Raw genomic sequence first — 16273 nt, forward strand, 5'->3', positions numbered from 1 at the left:
TGATTGGCTCTGAGTGAACATCTAAGTATACGATCCATACTAGTCAAAAAAGTGTGAATATGCAATTGGTTACTTAACATCAGGTGGGGCAACTAAGCCATCCCCTAAAAATGCCCATTATGAACTTCACTAAATACACAATGTCCCATTGGTTTACACAACTATAGGACCCCTAAATACGCAGTCCTCTACAATTGGTTGGCACTCTAATCTCTGTCAGGACTTTTCCATCTACGTCTAGCAGCATGCAGGCTGGCCATCCAGGTGCTGGTGAGCCTGCCTTAGCAATTGCTTCCCACCAATTAGCATATCAATCCATCATCACCTCAGTGGTCTGCTGTCAATTAGGCCTTTGAAGCTCGGCCTTGAGAGTGTTCTTAGCTCTGAGAAATTTAGGGAGTGAAAAGCACAGCCTGCCCTCGTGCATAGGTGTAACCATCTCGTTCGTCCAACTTCATGTTTCCATGTGACTAGAGACCATGGAATCGAGCCTTTTGGTGCATTTAATACGATTTTTTAATAGATCTCTGACATCTTCCTTGTTATGTTCATGCTTTCTGAACAGGAGGTCTGTTCCTTAACACGATTTGTATCCAATGTCAGTTCACTCCAGTTTGATGAGACCTTGGCTTCTTGGCTCATCCAGCCTTGTCTACTGAGATTCACGTTGTAATTCAATTTGCTTTTTAACTGCGACAAACAAGAAATTAGGCCTTCTTGCTATTGTCCAGCACTGCTATAATGCATAGTGGAAACATTCATCCTTTATTGTCCATAGGTATATATGTATATGTTGCCGCTTGCTGCAATCTATTCACTATAAGCTTGAGGCTAGCTTTTAAGATTACTTTGCCTGCTGGATTTCTTTTGCATCTGTACACATGTAAAATGACTCAATACCTTTATCTATTTCTGTGGCATAAGCTTTTTCACCTTGATCCCAAGATGTCACTTATCCTTGATACTTTTTTGATGCCTTATAGAATATCTGCATCCTCTGGTCTCTGAATCTCCTCTAGGTCTGTTACCTCAACTCTGTTTGAAGTATACTGCCAATGGTTAGTGATGTTACCATTCTTCCTTGCCGTTTATTGGCTCTGCTTCTTCAGGGATTTCATTCAAATGGCCATCATATTTTCTTGTATCAGGTATGGTTTTCTCATTGGGAACCTTGCTTCCAGGAGTCTCTTTGCTGTCGGTATTTTCACTGGTACTGCACAAAGCCCATACTCTGCTCTTTGTTGGTTCAACTGTTCTGTGTATGTCACATACTCTGGTTTCTAACATACAGGTAAAAGGGGCAGAACGGTTGAGGCCAGGGTACTTGGCTTCTCCTCTACACTCCCTCCTCTGGGTGATTTATCGACCACTCTCTCATCATCCTTCACATCCAGGCATTTCGGGTTGAAGAAAAGGTTCTTTGGGATCCATATCTTTATGACTCCCTTCAGGCATCCAGCTGATTTAACATGAATGTAGAGGAGGAGCCAAGTAACCCCACTCCGCCTACCCCGCCTACATTACTTGAGAAGTATGAACCAAAGTATGTGATATATATTACACCAAGGCAAGAAGAAGAGCAACGACTCTGTGCAATACCCATAAGAATGCCTATACCTAAGAGAATATGGGAAGTAAAGTATCCATTAAGGAAACCATACCTACATCCAAGGCAATATGATGGGGGCCGTAGCCTTTCCAGTCAATTAGGTAGAATAGTTTAGATTTGGAGATCTTGGAGTCCAGAATGCTTTTGACTTCAAACTCGAGTTCTCCATCAACTAGGATAGGTTTTGGAGATTTGGTTAGTCGGGTTTGAGGTTGCACGGGTTTTAATAGAGAGACGTGGAGGACCGGATGTATCTTCATGTGCGGGGGCAAGTCCAACTTGACCGCTACTGGGTTTACTATGGTAGTGATGGAATAGGGACCAAGGTATCTTGGGTTGAATGTGCGTGGCCCTTTTAGAGGTAGATATTTGGTGGATAACCAGACTTGATCCCCTACTTGATATTGAGGGGCCTCCTTCCGATGTTGATCTGCTCCTTTCTTGTATTGTTCTTTAGCCCTTTGAAGGTGAGAAACAGCTTCCTTAAAGGCTTGGGTGATTGTAGAATGCAGGTAGTCTACTGCTGGTGTTTCAAGATCTTGGAGGGGATCCAACTCCGAGGTTCGAGGGTGACTGCCGTACAAAAGAAAAAACGGGGTTTTCCCAGTTCCCGAATGGACAGAGTTATTGTAGGCATATTCGGCTATCCAAAGGATGTCTTTCCAAGTTTTTTCAGTTTGTTGCAGCATGCAGCGTAAATACTGTTCCAGAGTTTGATTGGTCCTCTCGGTTTGTCCGTCGGTCTGAGGGTGGTGACTGGTCGATAGTCTCACATCAATTTGAGCCGACCGACAGCAACTTCGCCAAAAATGAGAAATAAATTGACTACCTCGATCCGAAATTAGAACCGAAGGAAAACCGTGCAGTCGGACGATGTTTTCGAGAAATTCTCGGGCCAGAGTTGCTGCTGTTGGCAAGCCTTTGAGCGGAATGAAATGCGCCATTTTGGAGAATAAGTCCACGATTACTAGAATCGTATTGTATCCAGAGCATGGAGGTAGATCGGTGATGAAGTCCATAGAAAGCGTATGCCAAGGGCGAGGTGGGATGTCAATAGGGCGTAAGAGGCCTGCTGGTCTTTCCTTTTGACTCTTGTTTTGGGCGCATACTCCACAAGACATTATAAAGTCTCTGATATCTTTTTTCCAAGACGGCCACCAGAAGTAGCGCTTGATGTTTTCTGAGGTCTTGGCCATACCGGGATGTCCTTCCATTAAAGAATCGTGATAACAAGAGATTACTTTTTTTCTGTAAATCTGTGCTGGGTAGGTATAATCGTTCTTGGAAATACAATAAGTTGTCCTTTACTGCAAAGTCCTTTCCCTGCAGATGCCAATTCTGTATGTCTGCTGGAGTTACAAGTTGCCTGGCTTTATCCTTAACTTCCTCTATGGATTCTGTGGCGATTACACCCAGAATTCTTTGTTCGGGAATGATTGGTACAGGTTTAGGGTTGATCAAGTGTTCTTCCACTCCCATCCGAGAAAGGGCATCAGCTTTACCGTTTTTTGTACCAGGTCGATAGGTAATTATGAAGCCAAATTCGGCAAAGAATAATGCCCAACGGAGTTGTCTAGAGGATTGGGCTTTTGCGGTTTTCAAATATTGCAGGTTTCGGTGATCCGTAATCACAGTAACGGTGTGTCGGGCCCCCAGCAGATAATGCCGCCAAGCCTTAAAGGCAGACTTGATAGCCAGAAGTTCCTTGTCAGTAATCGTGTAATTGATTTCAGGAGGCGAGAATTTGCGGGACCAAAATGCCACGGGATGCAACTGATTGGTTACCGGGTCCTTTTGTGATAGAACTGCCCCCATGGCAAGGCTTGAAGCATCAGTTTCCACGATGTAGGGGAGTTCGGGGCGAGGGTGTTTTAAGATTGGTGCAGAGATAAATTTAGTCTTCAAATCCTGGAAAGCTTGTTCCGCCTCGGTAGACCATTCAAAACGTTTGTTTTTCTTTAACAAGGCAGTGATGGGCTGGACTATTCGAGAGAATTCGGGGATAAACCTGCAGTAAAAGTTAGCGAAGCCTAACATGCTTTGCACACCTTTGACGGAGGATGGTGATGGCCATTTGAGAACTGCATCGACCTTCTTTGAATCCATACGCACTCCGCCAGGTGATAATATGAATCCCAAGAATTCAACTTCAGTCACGTTGAAAACACATTTTTCCAACTTAGCGAAAAGTTTGTGCTGACGCAATCTTTCGAGGACCATTTTCACGTGTTTCCGATGTTCAGATTCCGATGAAGAATAAACGAGGATGTCGTCAATGTAAACAACAACACACACATCTATGAGCTCTCTGAGGACATCGTTCATAAAATATTGAAAGGCGGCCGGGGCATTACAAAGTCCGAAGGGCATGACCTGATATTCAAATAGCCCATACTTGGTGCGGAAGGCCGTCTTCCATTCATCGCCCTCTTTTACTCGTACCAAGTGGTAAGCTCCTCTAAGATCCAGCTTTGTATATATGCATGCTTTTCTGACTTGGTCCAGGAGTTCAGGGATCAAAGGTAACGGATATCTATTCTTAACGGTGATCTGGTTCAGGGAGCGATAATCTATACAAGTTCTAAGGTCTCCTTCTTTTTTTGGAACGAAGAACAAAGCTGAAGAAGCAGGGGACTTGGAAGGACGAATAAACCCATTTGCCAGGTATTGATCCAGGTATTGTCGAAGGTGAAGGTTCTCAGGCTCGGTGAGGGCATAAATTCTACTACAAGGAGGAGTAGATCCAGGTATCAGGTCGATCTGGCAGTCATAAGACCTATGAGGAGGTAGAGAGTTAGCCTGATCCTTCTGGAAAACATCTTGGTATTCTAGGTATTCGGGAGGTAACTGGGGAGTCTCTGAAGAAATTGCTGCCAGTGCAACACCAGGTGGAGGGTGACAAGTAGAGACACATTCTGGAAACTGGACCGTTCTTGCTCGCCAATCGATCAGAGGATTGTGTTTCTCTAACCAAGGTATTCCTAGAATAATCTGAAACTGAGGGGCCTTGATCACATCGAACACGATCTTCTCATGGTGTCCATCTTGACTTACTAGCGTCACTTCTTGAGTGGTATGCGTTACTGGCCCGGAGGCTATCTCCGTACCATCCACCGTAGTAATGACGTCCTTTACAGCCTTGGGACAAAGAGTTAGATTCATCCTCAAAACCATTTCATGATCCACATAATTGCCGATGGCACCGCTGTCGACGTAAGCTTCAATTGCATGTAATCGATCCGGATTATCAGGGCTAATGAGGACCATAGGTATCACGAAATGCGAGGTCACGGAACTGGTTTTCACGCTCGGCAAGAGGACCTCTATTCTTGTCGGGCGAGGTCGTTTCCCTGCTCAGAGTTTGTAACTTTGGTAACTGCAGCTCCTACTGCCTTCTTGGCAGGTTTCACCGGACAGTCTCGAAGAAAGTGCCCTGAGTTTCCGCAATAGAGGCATAATTGCAACTGTTTTCTCCTTTCCCGCTCCTTTTGTGTTAGAGGACCTTTCAGACCCCCTATTTGCATGGGTTCCCCGGAGTCTACTCCTTTGGAAGGAGTTGGCGGTTTGGAAAATACTCGAGCATCAAACTTGGAACGATCGGCCTTCCTGTTCTGCAGTCTGTGATCTATTTGAACGACTAAGTCTATATAGTCCGAACAATCTTGTGGGGGATTCACTACTTGGGCTAACACATCTTTGAGCTCTCCGCGTAGACCTCTATAAAACAGCGTAATCCTTTTGTCCTCAGGCCAGTGAGTTTCCACTATCAGTCTGTTGAAAGACGCAATATAAGCCAAAAGGTCTTGATTACCTTGTCGCAACGAAAGAAGCTCATTGTCCAAGGCCTGCCCCTATGAATGTCTTGCGAACAGTTTTTCCATACTGAGCTGAAAAGCTTGAAAATCATGGAGGACCGGATCATCTTGATTTACTAGAGGGATCGACCAGTCTGCCGCATTGCCACTAAGGTACGAAAGCACGAAAGCTACTTTAGCTTGATCAGTTGGAAAGGCTGCTGGCCGGCATAAGAAATGCAACCGGCACTGATTGATAAATACTGCAAACCTCTTTGGGTCACCAGAAAATCGTTCGGGCGGAGCCAGAGGTACATTCCCAGGTAGGTTGATCTGCACTGGATTCATAGAGGATGTAGAAGGAAGATTTCCCCCAGATGCGGGTAACGGGGTCTGTCCGGCTTGTGACTGTAGAAATTGTCTAGCAAGATCATCTGTTCGCTCCTTGGAAATAATCAGTTCCCTTCTTAGAGCGTTCGTTTCCTGACGGGCTGCATGCACTTCTGCCCTTAGTTCCCCAAGTAACTGGGCTAGCTGGTCGGTATCTGAGGTTTCCATAGCGCCTGGACGGGAGTTTTGTGGTAGGCTTTGCGTTCTGTAAAGCTCACCTCATTCCCGTAGAGGCGCCGGTCTTGACTGGGCGTATACCGTATCTTCAAAGGTGATGTGTAACACACGGCTGGCTCTTTGGGCTGGACCTCTGTGCACTGTATGTCTGGCTCGAAGGGTAAGATGTCTGCAGATAGAAAATGTGGGATTAATGAACTGGGTTATTGAATGTCTCTCTCTTCTTCCCTTTCTCTTCTCCTGTAGAACCCCAAAGGTTAACGCTCTCACCTTAGGTAAGTGAACGCCGTGCTCTCCATCTGCCTCGAGGCAGGGTGCTGTAACCAGTTTCTTCACTGGATCAGGGGAGCAGGCCTCTTGACTTCAGAGGACTGCTGTCCGTCGTTTACTACACGAACGGTAAGTTTCGAGTAATTCTAATGTCTTTAAAGTCTTTAGTAATGATGTCTCTTGTTTTGCAGGGTTCCGGCGATGGCGGATGGCGGGCTGAAGTGAGTTGAAGATGGAGCCCGTGTGATGAATAGAAGCGCCTGGAAGCACGTAAGTAAGCGCTTGTTGCCTGCTTCACGATGCGCTCTAACTGTCTTTTTATTTTGCAGGTACAAGTTCGGGGCGGCTGCAGGGTGCCGGAATACCCACTCGGTTAGATGTGGAAAGGAGTAATGGCACGTGAGTATTAAAGTTCCCCAATGTCTTTAAACGCACCTTGTTTTGTCTTTCAGATGCGGGATGCAGCGCCGAAGGCCTCCGCAGCGTGCAAAGAATTGGTAAGCTTTTGTCTTTCAGATGCCGGAATGCAGTGTGAAGACTTCCGGAGCGCACGAAGAGTAGGTAAGCCTTTGTCTTTCAGATGCCGGAATGCAGCGCGAGGCGTTGGTGACAGCCGATGGACCAGGTAAGTGAAGAGCTGTCACTGAAGACCGTAATGCTAACCTGTTCTTTCTTGTCTTTATAGGTGTTGCTGAAGACTGGATTCAGAATGGTAAGCCTTTTTCCTTAGGCCCAGGATCAGATGCAGAAGACACGATGAGCGTTCTGCTGCTGAGGATGCAGAATAACGCAAAGCAAGATTCATCCATCGGGTGTGGTTTAAATAGCCTCCTGTAGTGCTTAGGTGTCTCCTTCCACAGCCACGCCTAGGTGAGAAAAGAGTTCCTGCTTTCCAGAAGAGTTCCAGTGTTCTGAATCTAGGGAGTGGCTCCTGCCCCACCCAACAGGAAAAGTAGTTCCAAACAGAAGAGGATCAGAGACTCAACTGGCAGGCAAGTAAGCAGCATGGTCTGCTGCAGGTAAGTCCACCCAAGCATTATGAGCCCGGCGCTTCCAGCGCTGGGACTGGGCATATTTATGAGCCTGGTGCCACTGGCGCCAGGACTGGGTCCAAAAGGTCCCAATTGGGACTGGTTGGCACTCGGAACCTGGGTTATGGATCTGCTTCCAAGGGAGTTGGGAAAACCCTGACCTTTTGGAAGCAGAGATCATGACAGCTCATCCCCATGTTGATGTGTATCTGATGGTCTATTGTGTTGAATGTTGCCCAGAGGTTGAGGAGAACCAGGAGGCAAGGATGGCCATTATCAAGGATGTTAAGGGCATTGCCGATCACCTTAATGGTAGCAGTTTCCATGCTGCATGTGGGTCCGAAGCCAGATTGGTAGGACAGAAGGATGTTGTTGACTTCGATGTTTTTTGAAGAATTGCATGGCTACTGCTTTCTCATGGATCTTACCTAGGAAGTGAAGATGGTGAACTGGATATCCAGCCCCTTTGATGAGTAGCAATTACCCTAGAGATGGATGGGGATGCAGATTTTTATTCATACATCAATAATTGAAATGACTCAGGTAGTTGGCAAAAGGAAGACTGTTTTAATATCAATTATCTAAAACGGAGCATAATGAACATCAACAAACTTGTTCGATCCTCTTACTCAAACATTGTTAGTAAAAACGGCGATCTTATAATCAAAACTTGTCACCATTGACGTTGACCTGCGTCACTACCAACGTCATCCTACGTGGCAAACTATAAAAACCTACGAGTATGGGTGATTGGCTCTGAGTGAACATCTAAGTATACGATCCATACTAGTCAAAAAAGTGTGAATATGCAATTGGTTACTTAACATCAGGTGGGGCAACTAAGCCATCCCCTAAAAATGCCCATTATGAACTTCACTAAATACACAATGTCCCATTGGTTTACACAACTATAGGACCCCTAAATACGCAGTCCTCTACAATTGGTTGGCACTCTAATCTCTGTCAGGACTTTTCCATCTACGTCTAGCAGCATGCAGGCTGGCCATCCAGGTGCTGGTGAGCCTGCCTTAGCAATTGCTTCCCACCAATTAGCATATCAATCCATCATCACCTCAGTGGTCTGCTGTCAATTAGGCCTTTGAAGCTCGGCCTTGAGAGTGTTCTTAGCTCTGAGAAATTTAGGGAGTGAAAAGCACAGCCTGCCCTCGTGCATAGGTGTAACCATCTCGTTCGTCCAACTTCATGTTTCCATGTGACTAGAGACCATGGAATCGAGCCTTTTGGTGCATTTAATACGATTTTTTAATAGATCTCTGACATCTTCCTTGTTATGTTCATGCTTTCTGAACAGGAGGTCTGTTCCTTAACACGATTTGTATCCAATGTCAGTTCACTCCAGTTTGATGAGACCTTGGCTTCTTGGCTCATCCAGCCTTGTCTACTGAGATTCACGTTGTAATTCAATTTGCTTTTTAACTGCGACAAACAAGAAATTAGGCCTTCTTGCTATTGTCCAGCACTGCTATAATGCATAGTGGAAACATTCATCCTTTATTGTCCATAGGTATATATGTATATGTTGCCGCTTGCTGCAATCTATTCACTATAAGCTTGAGGCTAGCTTTTAAGATTACTTTGCCTGCTGGATTTCTTTTGCATCTGTACACATGTAAAATGACTCAATACCTTTATCTATTTCTGTGGCATAAGCTTTTTCACCTTGATCCCAAGATGTCACTTATCCTTGATACTTTTTTGATGCCTTATAGAATATCTGCATCCTCTGGTCTCTGAATCTCCTCTAGGTCTGTTACCTCAACTCTGTTTGAAGTATACTGCCAATGGTTAGTGATGTTACCATTCTTCCTTGCCGTTTATTGGCTCTGCTTCTTCAGGGATTTCATTCAAATGGCCATCATATTTTCTTGTATCAGGTATGGTTTTCTCATTGGGAACCTTGCTTCCAGGAGTCTCTTTGCTGTCGGTATTTTCACTGGTACTGCACAAAGCCCATACTCTGCTCTTTGTTGGTTCAACTGTTCTGTGTATGTCACATACTCTGGTTTCTAACATACAGGTAAAAGGGGCAGAACGGTTGAGGCCAGGGTACTTGGCTTCTCCTCTACACTCCCTCCTCTGGGTGATTTATCGACCACTCTCTCATCATCCTTCACATCCAGGCATTTCGGGTTGAAGAAAAGGTTCTTTGGGATCCATATCTTTATGACTCCCTTCAGGCATCCAGCTGATTTAACATGAATGTAGAGGAGGAGCCAAGTAACCCCACTCCGCCTACCCCGCCTACATTACTTGAGAAGTATGAACCAAAGTATGTGATATATATTACACCAAGGCAAGAAGAAGAGCAACGACTCTGTGCAATACCCATAAGAATGCCTATACCTAAGAGAATATGGGAAGTAAAGTATCCATTAAGGAAACCATACCTACATCCAAGGCAATATGATGGGGGCCGTAGCCTTTCCAGTCAATTAGGTAGAATAGTTTAGATTTGGAGATCTTGGAGTCCAGAATGCTTTTGACTTCAAACTCGAGTTCTCCATCAACTAGGATAGGTTTTGGAGATTTGGTTAGTCGGGTTTGAGGTTGCACGGGTTTTAATAGAGAGACGTGGAGGACCGGATGTATCTTCATGTGCGGGGGCAAGTCCAACTTGACCGCTACTGGGTTTACTATGGTAGTGATGGAATAGGGACCAAGGTATCTTGGGTTGAATGTGCGTGGCCCTTTTAGAGGTAGATATTTGGTGGATAACCAGACTTGATCCCCTACTTGATATTGAGGGGCCTCCTTCCGATGTTGATCTGCTCCTTTCTTGTATTGTTCTTTAGCCCTTTGAAGGTGAGAAACAGCTTCCTTAAAGGCTTGGGTGATTGTAGAATGCAGGTAGTCTACTGCTGGTGTTTCAAGATCTTGGAGGGGATCCAACTCCGAGGTTCGAGGGTGACTGCCGTACAAAAGAAAAAACGGGGTTTTCCCAGTTCCCGAATGGACAGAGTTATTGTAGGCATATTCGGCTATCCAAAGGATGTCTTTCCAAGTTTTTTCAGTTTGTTGCAGCATGCAGCGTAAATACTGTTCCAGAGTTTGATTGGTCCTCTCGGTTTGTCCGTCGGTCTGAGGGTGGTGACTGGTCGATAGTCTCACATCAATTTGAGCCGACCGACAGCAACTTCGCCAAAAATGAGAAATAAATTGACTACCTCGATCCGAAATTAGAACCGAAGGAAAACCGTGCAGTCGGACGATGTTTTCGAGAAATTCTCGGGCCAGAGTTGCTGCTGTTGGCAAGCCTTTGAGCGGAATGAAATGCGCCATTTTGGAGAATAAGTCCACGATTACTAGAATCGTATTGTATCCAGAGCATGGAGGTAGATCGGTGATGAAGTCCATAGAAAGCGTATGCCAAGGGCGAGGTGGGATGTCAATAGGGCGTAAGAGGCCTGCTGGTCTTTCCTTTTGACTCTTGTTTTGGGCGCATACTCCACAAGACATTATAAAGTCTCTGATATCTTTTTTCCAAGACGGCCACCAGAAGTAGCGCTTGATGTTTTCTGAGGTCTTGGCCATACCGGGATGTCCTTCCATTAAAGAATCGTGATAACAAGAGATTACTTTTTTTCTGTAAATCTGTGCTGGGTAGGTATAATCGTTCTTGGAAATACAATAAGTTGTCCTTTACTGCAAAGTCCTTTCCCTGCAGATGCCAATTCTGTATGTCTGCTGGAGTTACAAGTTGCCTGGCTTTATCCTTAACTTCCTCTATGGATTCTGTGGCGATTACACCCAGAATTCTTTGTTCGGGAATGATTGGTACAGGTTTAGGGTTGATCAAGTGTTCTTCCACTCCCATCCGAGAAAGGGCATCAGCTTTACCGTTTTTTGTACCAGGTCGATAGGTAATTATGAAGCCAAATTCGGCAAAGAATAATGCCCAACGGAGTTGTCTAGAGGATTGGGCTTTTGCGGTTTTCAAATATTGCAGGTTTCGGTGATCCGTAATCACAGTAACGGTGTGTCGGGCCCCCAGCAGATAATGCCGCCAAGCCTTAAAGGCAGACTTGATAGCCAGAAGTTCCTTGTCAGTAATCGTGTAATTGATTTCAGGAGGCGAGAATTTGCGGGACCAAAATGCCACGGGATGCAACTGATTGGTTACCGGGTCCTTTTGTGATAGAACTGCCCCCATGGCAAGGCTTGAAGCATCAGTTTCCACGATGTAGGGGAGTTCGGGGCGAGGGTGTTTTAAGATTGGTGCAGAGATAAATTTAGTCTTCAAATCCTGGAAAGCTTGTTCCGCCTCGGTAGACCATTCAAAACGTTTGTTTTTCTTTAACAAGGCAGTGATGGGCTGGACTATTCGAGAGAATTCGGGGATAAACCTGCGGTAAAAGTTAGCGAAGCCTAACATGCTTTGCACACCTTTGACGGAGGATGGTGATGGCCATTTGAGAACTGCATCGACCTTCTTTGAATCCATACGCACTCCGCCAGGTGATAATATGAATCCCAAGAATTCAACTTCAGTCACGTTGAAAACACATTTTTCCAACTTAGCGAAAAGTTTGTGCTGACGCAATCTTTCGAGGACCATTTTCACGTGTTTCCGATGTTCAGATTCCGATGAAGAATAAACGAGGATGTCGTCAATGTAAACAACAACACACACATCTATGAGCTCTCTGAGGACATCGTTCATAAAATATTGAAAGGCGGCCGGGGCATTACAAAGTCCGAAGGGCATGACCTGATATTCAAATAGCCCATACTTGGTGCGGAAGGCCGTCTTCCATTCATCGCCCTCTTTTACTCGTACCAAGTGGTAAGCTCCTCTAAGATCCAGCTTTGTATATATGCATGCTTTTCTGACTTGGTCCAGGAGTTCAGGGATCAAAGGTAACGGATATCTATTCTTAACGGTGATCTGGTTCAGGGAGCGATAATCTATACAAGTTCTAAGGTCTCCTTCTTTTTTTGGAACGAAGAACAAAGCTGAAGAAGCAGGGGACTTGGAAGGACGAATAAACCCATTTGCCAGGTATTGATCCAGGTATTGTCGAAGGTGAAGGTTCTCAGGCTCGGTGAGGGCATAAATTCTACTACAAGGAGGAGTAGATCCAGGTATCAGGTCGATCTGGCAGTCATAAGACCTATGAGGAGGTAGAGAGTTAGCCTGATCCTTCTGGAAAACATCTTGGTATTCTAGGTATTCGGGAGGTAACTGGGGAGTCTCTGAAGAAATTGCTGCCAGTGCAACACCAGGTGGAGGGTGACAAGTAGAGACACATTCTGGAAACTGGACCGTTCTTGCTCGCCAATCGATCAGAGGATTGTGTTTCTCTAACCAAGGTATTCCTAGAATAATCTGAAACTGAGGGGCCTTGATCACATCGAACACGATCTTCTCATGGTGTCCATCTTGACTTACTAGCGTCACTTCTTGAGTGGTATGCGTTACTGGCCCGGAGGCTATCTCCGTACCATCCACCGTAGTAATGACGTCCTTTACAGCCTTGGGACAAAGAGTTAGATTCATCCTCAAAACCATTTCATGATCCACATAATTGCCGATGGCACCGCTGTCGACGTAAGCTTCAATTGCATGTAATCGATCCGGATTATCAGGGCTAATGAGGACCATAGGTATCACGAAATGCGAGGTCACGGAACTGGTTTTCACGCTCGGCAAGAGGACCTCTATTCTTGTCGGGCGAGGTCGTTTCCCTGCTCAGAGTTTGTAACTTTGGTAACTGCAGCTCCTACTGCCTTCTTGGCAGGTTTCACCGGACAGTCTCGAAGAAAGTGCCCTGAGTTTCCGCAATAGAGGCATAATTGCAACTGTTTTCTCCTTTCCCGCTCCTTTTGTGTTAGAGGACCTTTCAGACCCCCTATTTGCATGGGTTCCCCGGAGTCTACTCCTTTGGAAGGAGTTGGCGGTTTGGAAAATACTCGAGCATCAAACTTGGAACGATCGGCCTTCCTGTTCTGCAGTCTGTGATCTATTTGAACGACTAAGTCTATATAGTCCGAACAATCTTGTGGGGGATTCACTACTTGGGCTAACACATCTTTGAGCTCTCCGCGTAGACCTCTATAAAACAGCGTAATCCTTTTGTCCTCAGGCCAGTGAGTTTCCACTATCAGTCTGTTGAAAGACGCAATATAAGCCAAAAGGTCTTGATTACCTTGTCGCAACGAAAGAAGCTCATTGTCCAAGGCCTGCCCCTATGAATGTCTTGCGAACAGTTTTTCCATACTGAGCTGAAAAGCTTGAAAATCATGGAGGACCGGATCATCTTGATTTACTAGAGGGATCGACCAGTCTGCCGCATTGCCACTAAGGTACGAAAGCACGAAAGCTACTTTAGCTTGATCAGTTGGAAAGGCTGCTGGCCGGCATAAGAAATGCAACCGGCACTGATTGATAAATACTGCAAACCTCTTTGGGTCACCAGAAAATCGTTCGGGCGGAGCCAGAGGTACATTCCCAGGTAGGTTGATCTGCACTGGATTCATAGAGGATGTAGAAGGAAGATTTCCCCCAGATGCGGGTAACGGGGTCTGTCCGGCTTGTGACTGTAGAAATTGTCTAGCAAGATCATCTGTTCGCTCCTTGGAAATAATCAGTTCCCTTCTTAGAGCGTTCGTTTCCTGACGGGCTGCATGCACTTCTGCCCTTAGTTCCCCAAGTAACTGGGCTAGCTGGTCGGTATCTGAGGTTTCCATAGCTCCTGGACGGGAGTTTTGTGGTAGGCTTTGCGTTCTGTAAAGCTCACCTCATTCCCGTAGAGGCGCCGGTCTTGACTGGGCGTATACCGTATCTTCAAAGGTGATGTGTAACACACGGCTGGCTCTTTGGGCTGGACCTCTGTGCACTGTATGTCTGGCTCGAAGGGTAAGATGTCTGCAGATAGAAAATGTGGGATTAATGAACTGGGTTATTGAATGTCTCTCTCTTCTTCCCTTTCTCTTCTCCTGTAGAACCCCAAAGGTTAACGCTCTCACCTTAGGTAAGTGAACGCCGTGCTCTCCATCTGCCTCGAGGCAGGGTGCTGTAACCAGTTTCTTCACTGGATCAGGGGAGCAGGCCTCTTGACTTCAGAGGACTGCTGTCCGTCGTTTACTACACGAACGGTAAGTTTCGAGTAATTCTAATGTCTTTAAAGTCTTTAGTAATGATGTCTCTTGTTTTGCAGGGTTCCGGCGATGGCGGATGGCGGGCTGAAGTGAGTTGAAGATGGAGCCCGTGTGATGAATAGAAGCGCCTGGAAGCACGTAAGTAAGCGCTTGTTGCCTGCTTCACGATGCGCTCTAACTGTCTTTTTATTTTGCAGGTACAAGTTCGGGGCGGCTGCAGGGTGCCGGAATACCCACTCGGTTAGATGTGGAAAGGAGTAATGGCACGTGAGTATTAAAGTTCCCCAATGTCTTTAAACGCACCTTGTTTTGTCTTTCAGATGCGGGATGCAGCGCCGAAGGCCTCCGCAGCGTGCAAAGAATTGGTAAGCTTTTGTCTTTCAGATGCCGGAATGCAGTGTGAAGACTTCCGGAGCGCACGAAGAGTAGGTAAGCCTTTGTCTTTCAGATGCCGGAATGCAGCGCGAGGCGTTGGTGACAGCCGATGGACCAGGTAAGTGAAGAGCTGTCACTGAAGACCGTAATGCTAACCTGTTCTTTCTTGTCTTTATAGGTGTTGCTGAAGACTGGATTCAGAATGGTAAGCCTTTTTCCTTAGGCCCAGGATCAGATGCAGAAGACACGATGAGCGTTCTGCTGCTGAGGATGCAGAATAACGCAAAGCAAGATTCATCCATCGGGTGTGGTTTAAATAGCCTCCTGTAGTGCTTAGGTGTCTCCTTCCACAGCCACGCCTAGGTGAGAAAAGAGTTCCTGCTTTCCAGAAGAGTTCCAGTGTTCTGAATCTAGGGAGTGGCTCCTGCCCCACCCAACAGGAAAAGTAGTTCCAAACAGAAGAGGATCAGAGACTCAACTGGCAGGCAAGTAAGCAGCATGGTCTGCTGCAGGTAAGTCCACCCAAGCATTATGAGCCCGGCGCTTCCAGCGCTGGGACTGGGCATATTTATGAGCCTGGTGCCACTGGCGCCAGGACTGGGTCCAAAAGGTCCCAATTGGGACTGGTTGGCACTCGGAACCTGGGTTATGGATCTGCTTCCAAGGGAGTTGGGAAAACCCTGACCTTTTGGAAGCAGAGATCATGACAGCTCATCCCCATGTTGATGTGTATCTGATGGTCTATTGTGTTGAATGTTGCCCAGAGGTTGAGGAGAACCAGGAGGCAAGGATGGCCATTATCAAGGATGTTAAGGGCATTGCCGATCACCTTAATGGTAGCAGTTTCCATGCTGCATGTGGGTCCGAAGCCAGATTGGTAGGACAGAAGGATGTTGTTGACTTCGATGTTTTTTGAAGAATTGCATGGCTACTGCTTTCTCATGGATCTTACCTAGGAAGTGAAGATGGTGAACTGGATATCCAGCCCCTTTGATGAGTAGCAATTACCCTAGAGATGGATGGGGATGCAGATTTTTATTCATACATCAATAATTGAAATGACTCAGGTAGTTGGCAAAAGGAAGACTGTTTTAATATCAATTATCTAAAACGGAGCATAATGAACATCAACAAACTTGTTCGATCCTCTTACTCAAACATTGTTAGTAAAAACGGCGATCTTATAATCAAAACTTGTCACCATTGACGTTGACCTGCGTCACTACCAACGTCATCCTACGTGGCAAACTATAAAAACCTACGAGTATGGGTGATTGGCTCTGAGTGAACATCTAAGTATACGATCCATACTAGTCAAAAAAGTGTGAATATGCAATTGGTTACTTAACATCAGGTGGGGCAACTAAGCCATCCCCTAAAAATGCCCATTATGAACTTCACTAAATACACAATGTCCCATTGGTTTACACAACTATAGGACCCCTAAATACGCAGTCCTCTACAATTGGTTGGCACTCTAATCTCTGTCAGGACTTTTCCATCTACGT

This window comes from Ambystoma mexicanum, chromosome 2p (genome assembly GCF_040938575.1).
Source record: "Ambystoma mexicanum isolate Mex_15411 chromosome 2p, UKY_AmexF1_1, whole genome shotgun sequence".
Taxonomy (NCBI): Eukaryota; Metazoa; Chordata; class Amphibia; order Caudata; family Ambystomatidae; genus Ambystoma; species Ambystoma mexicanum.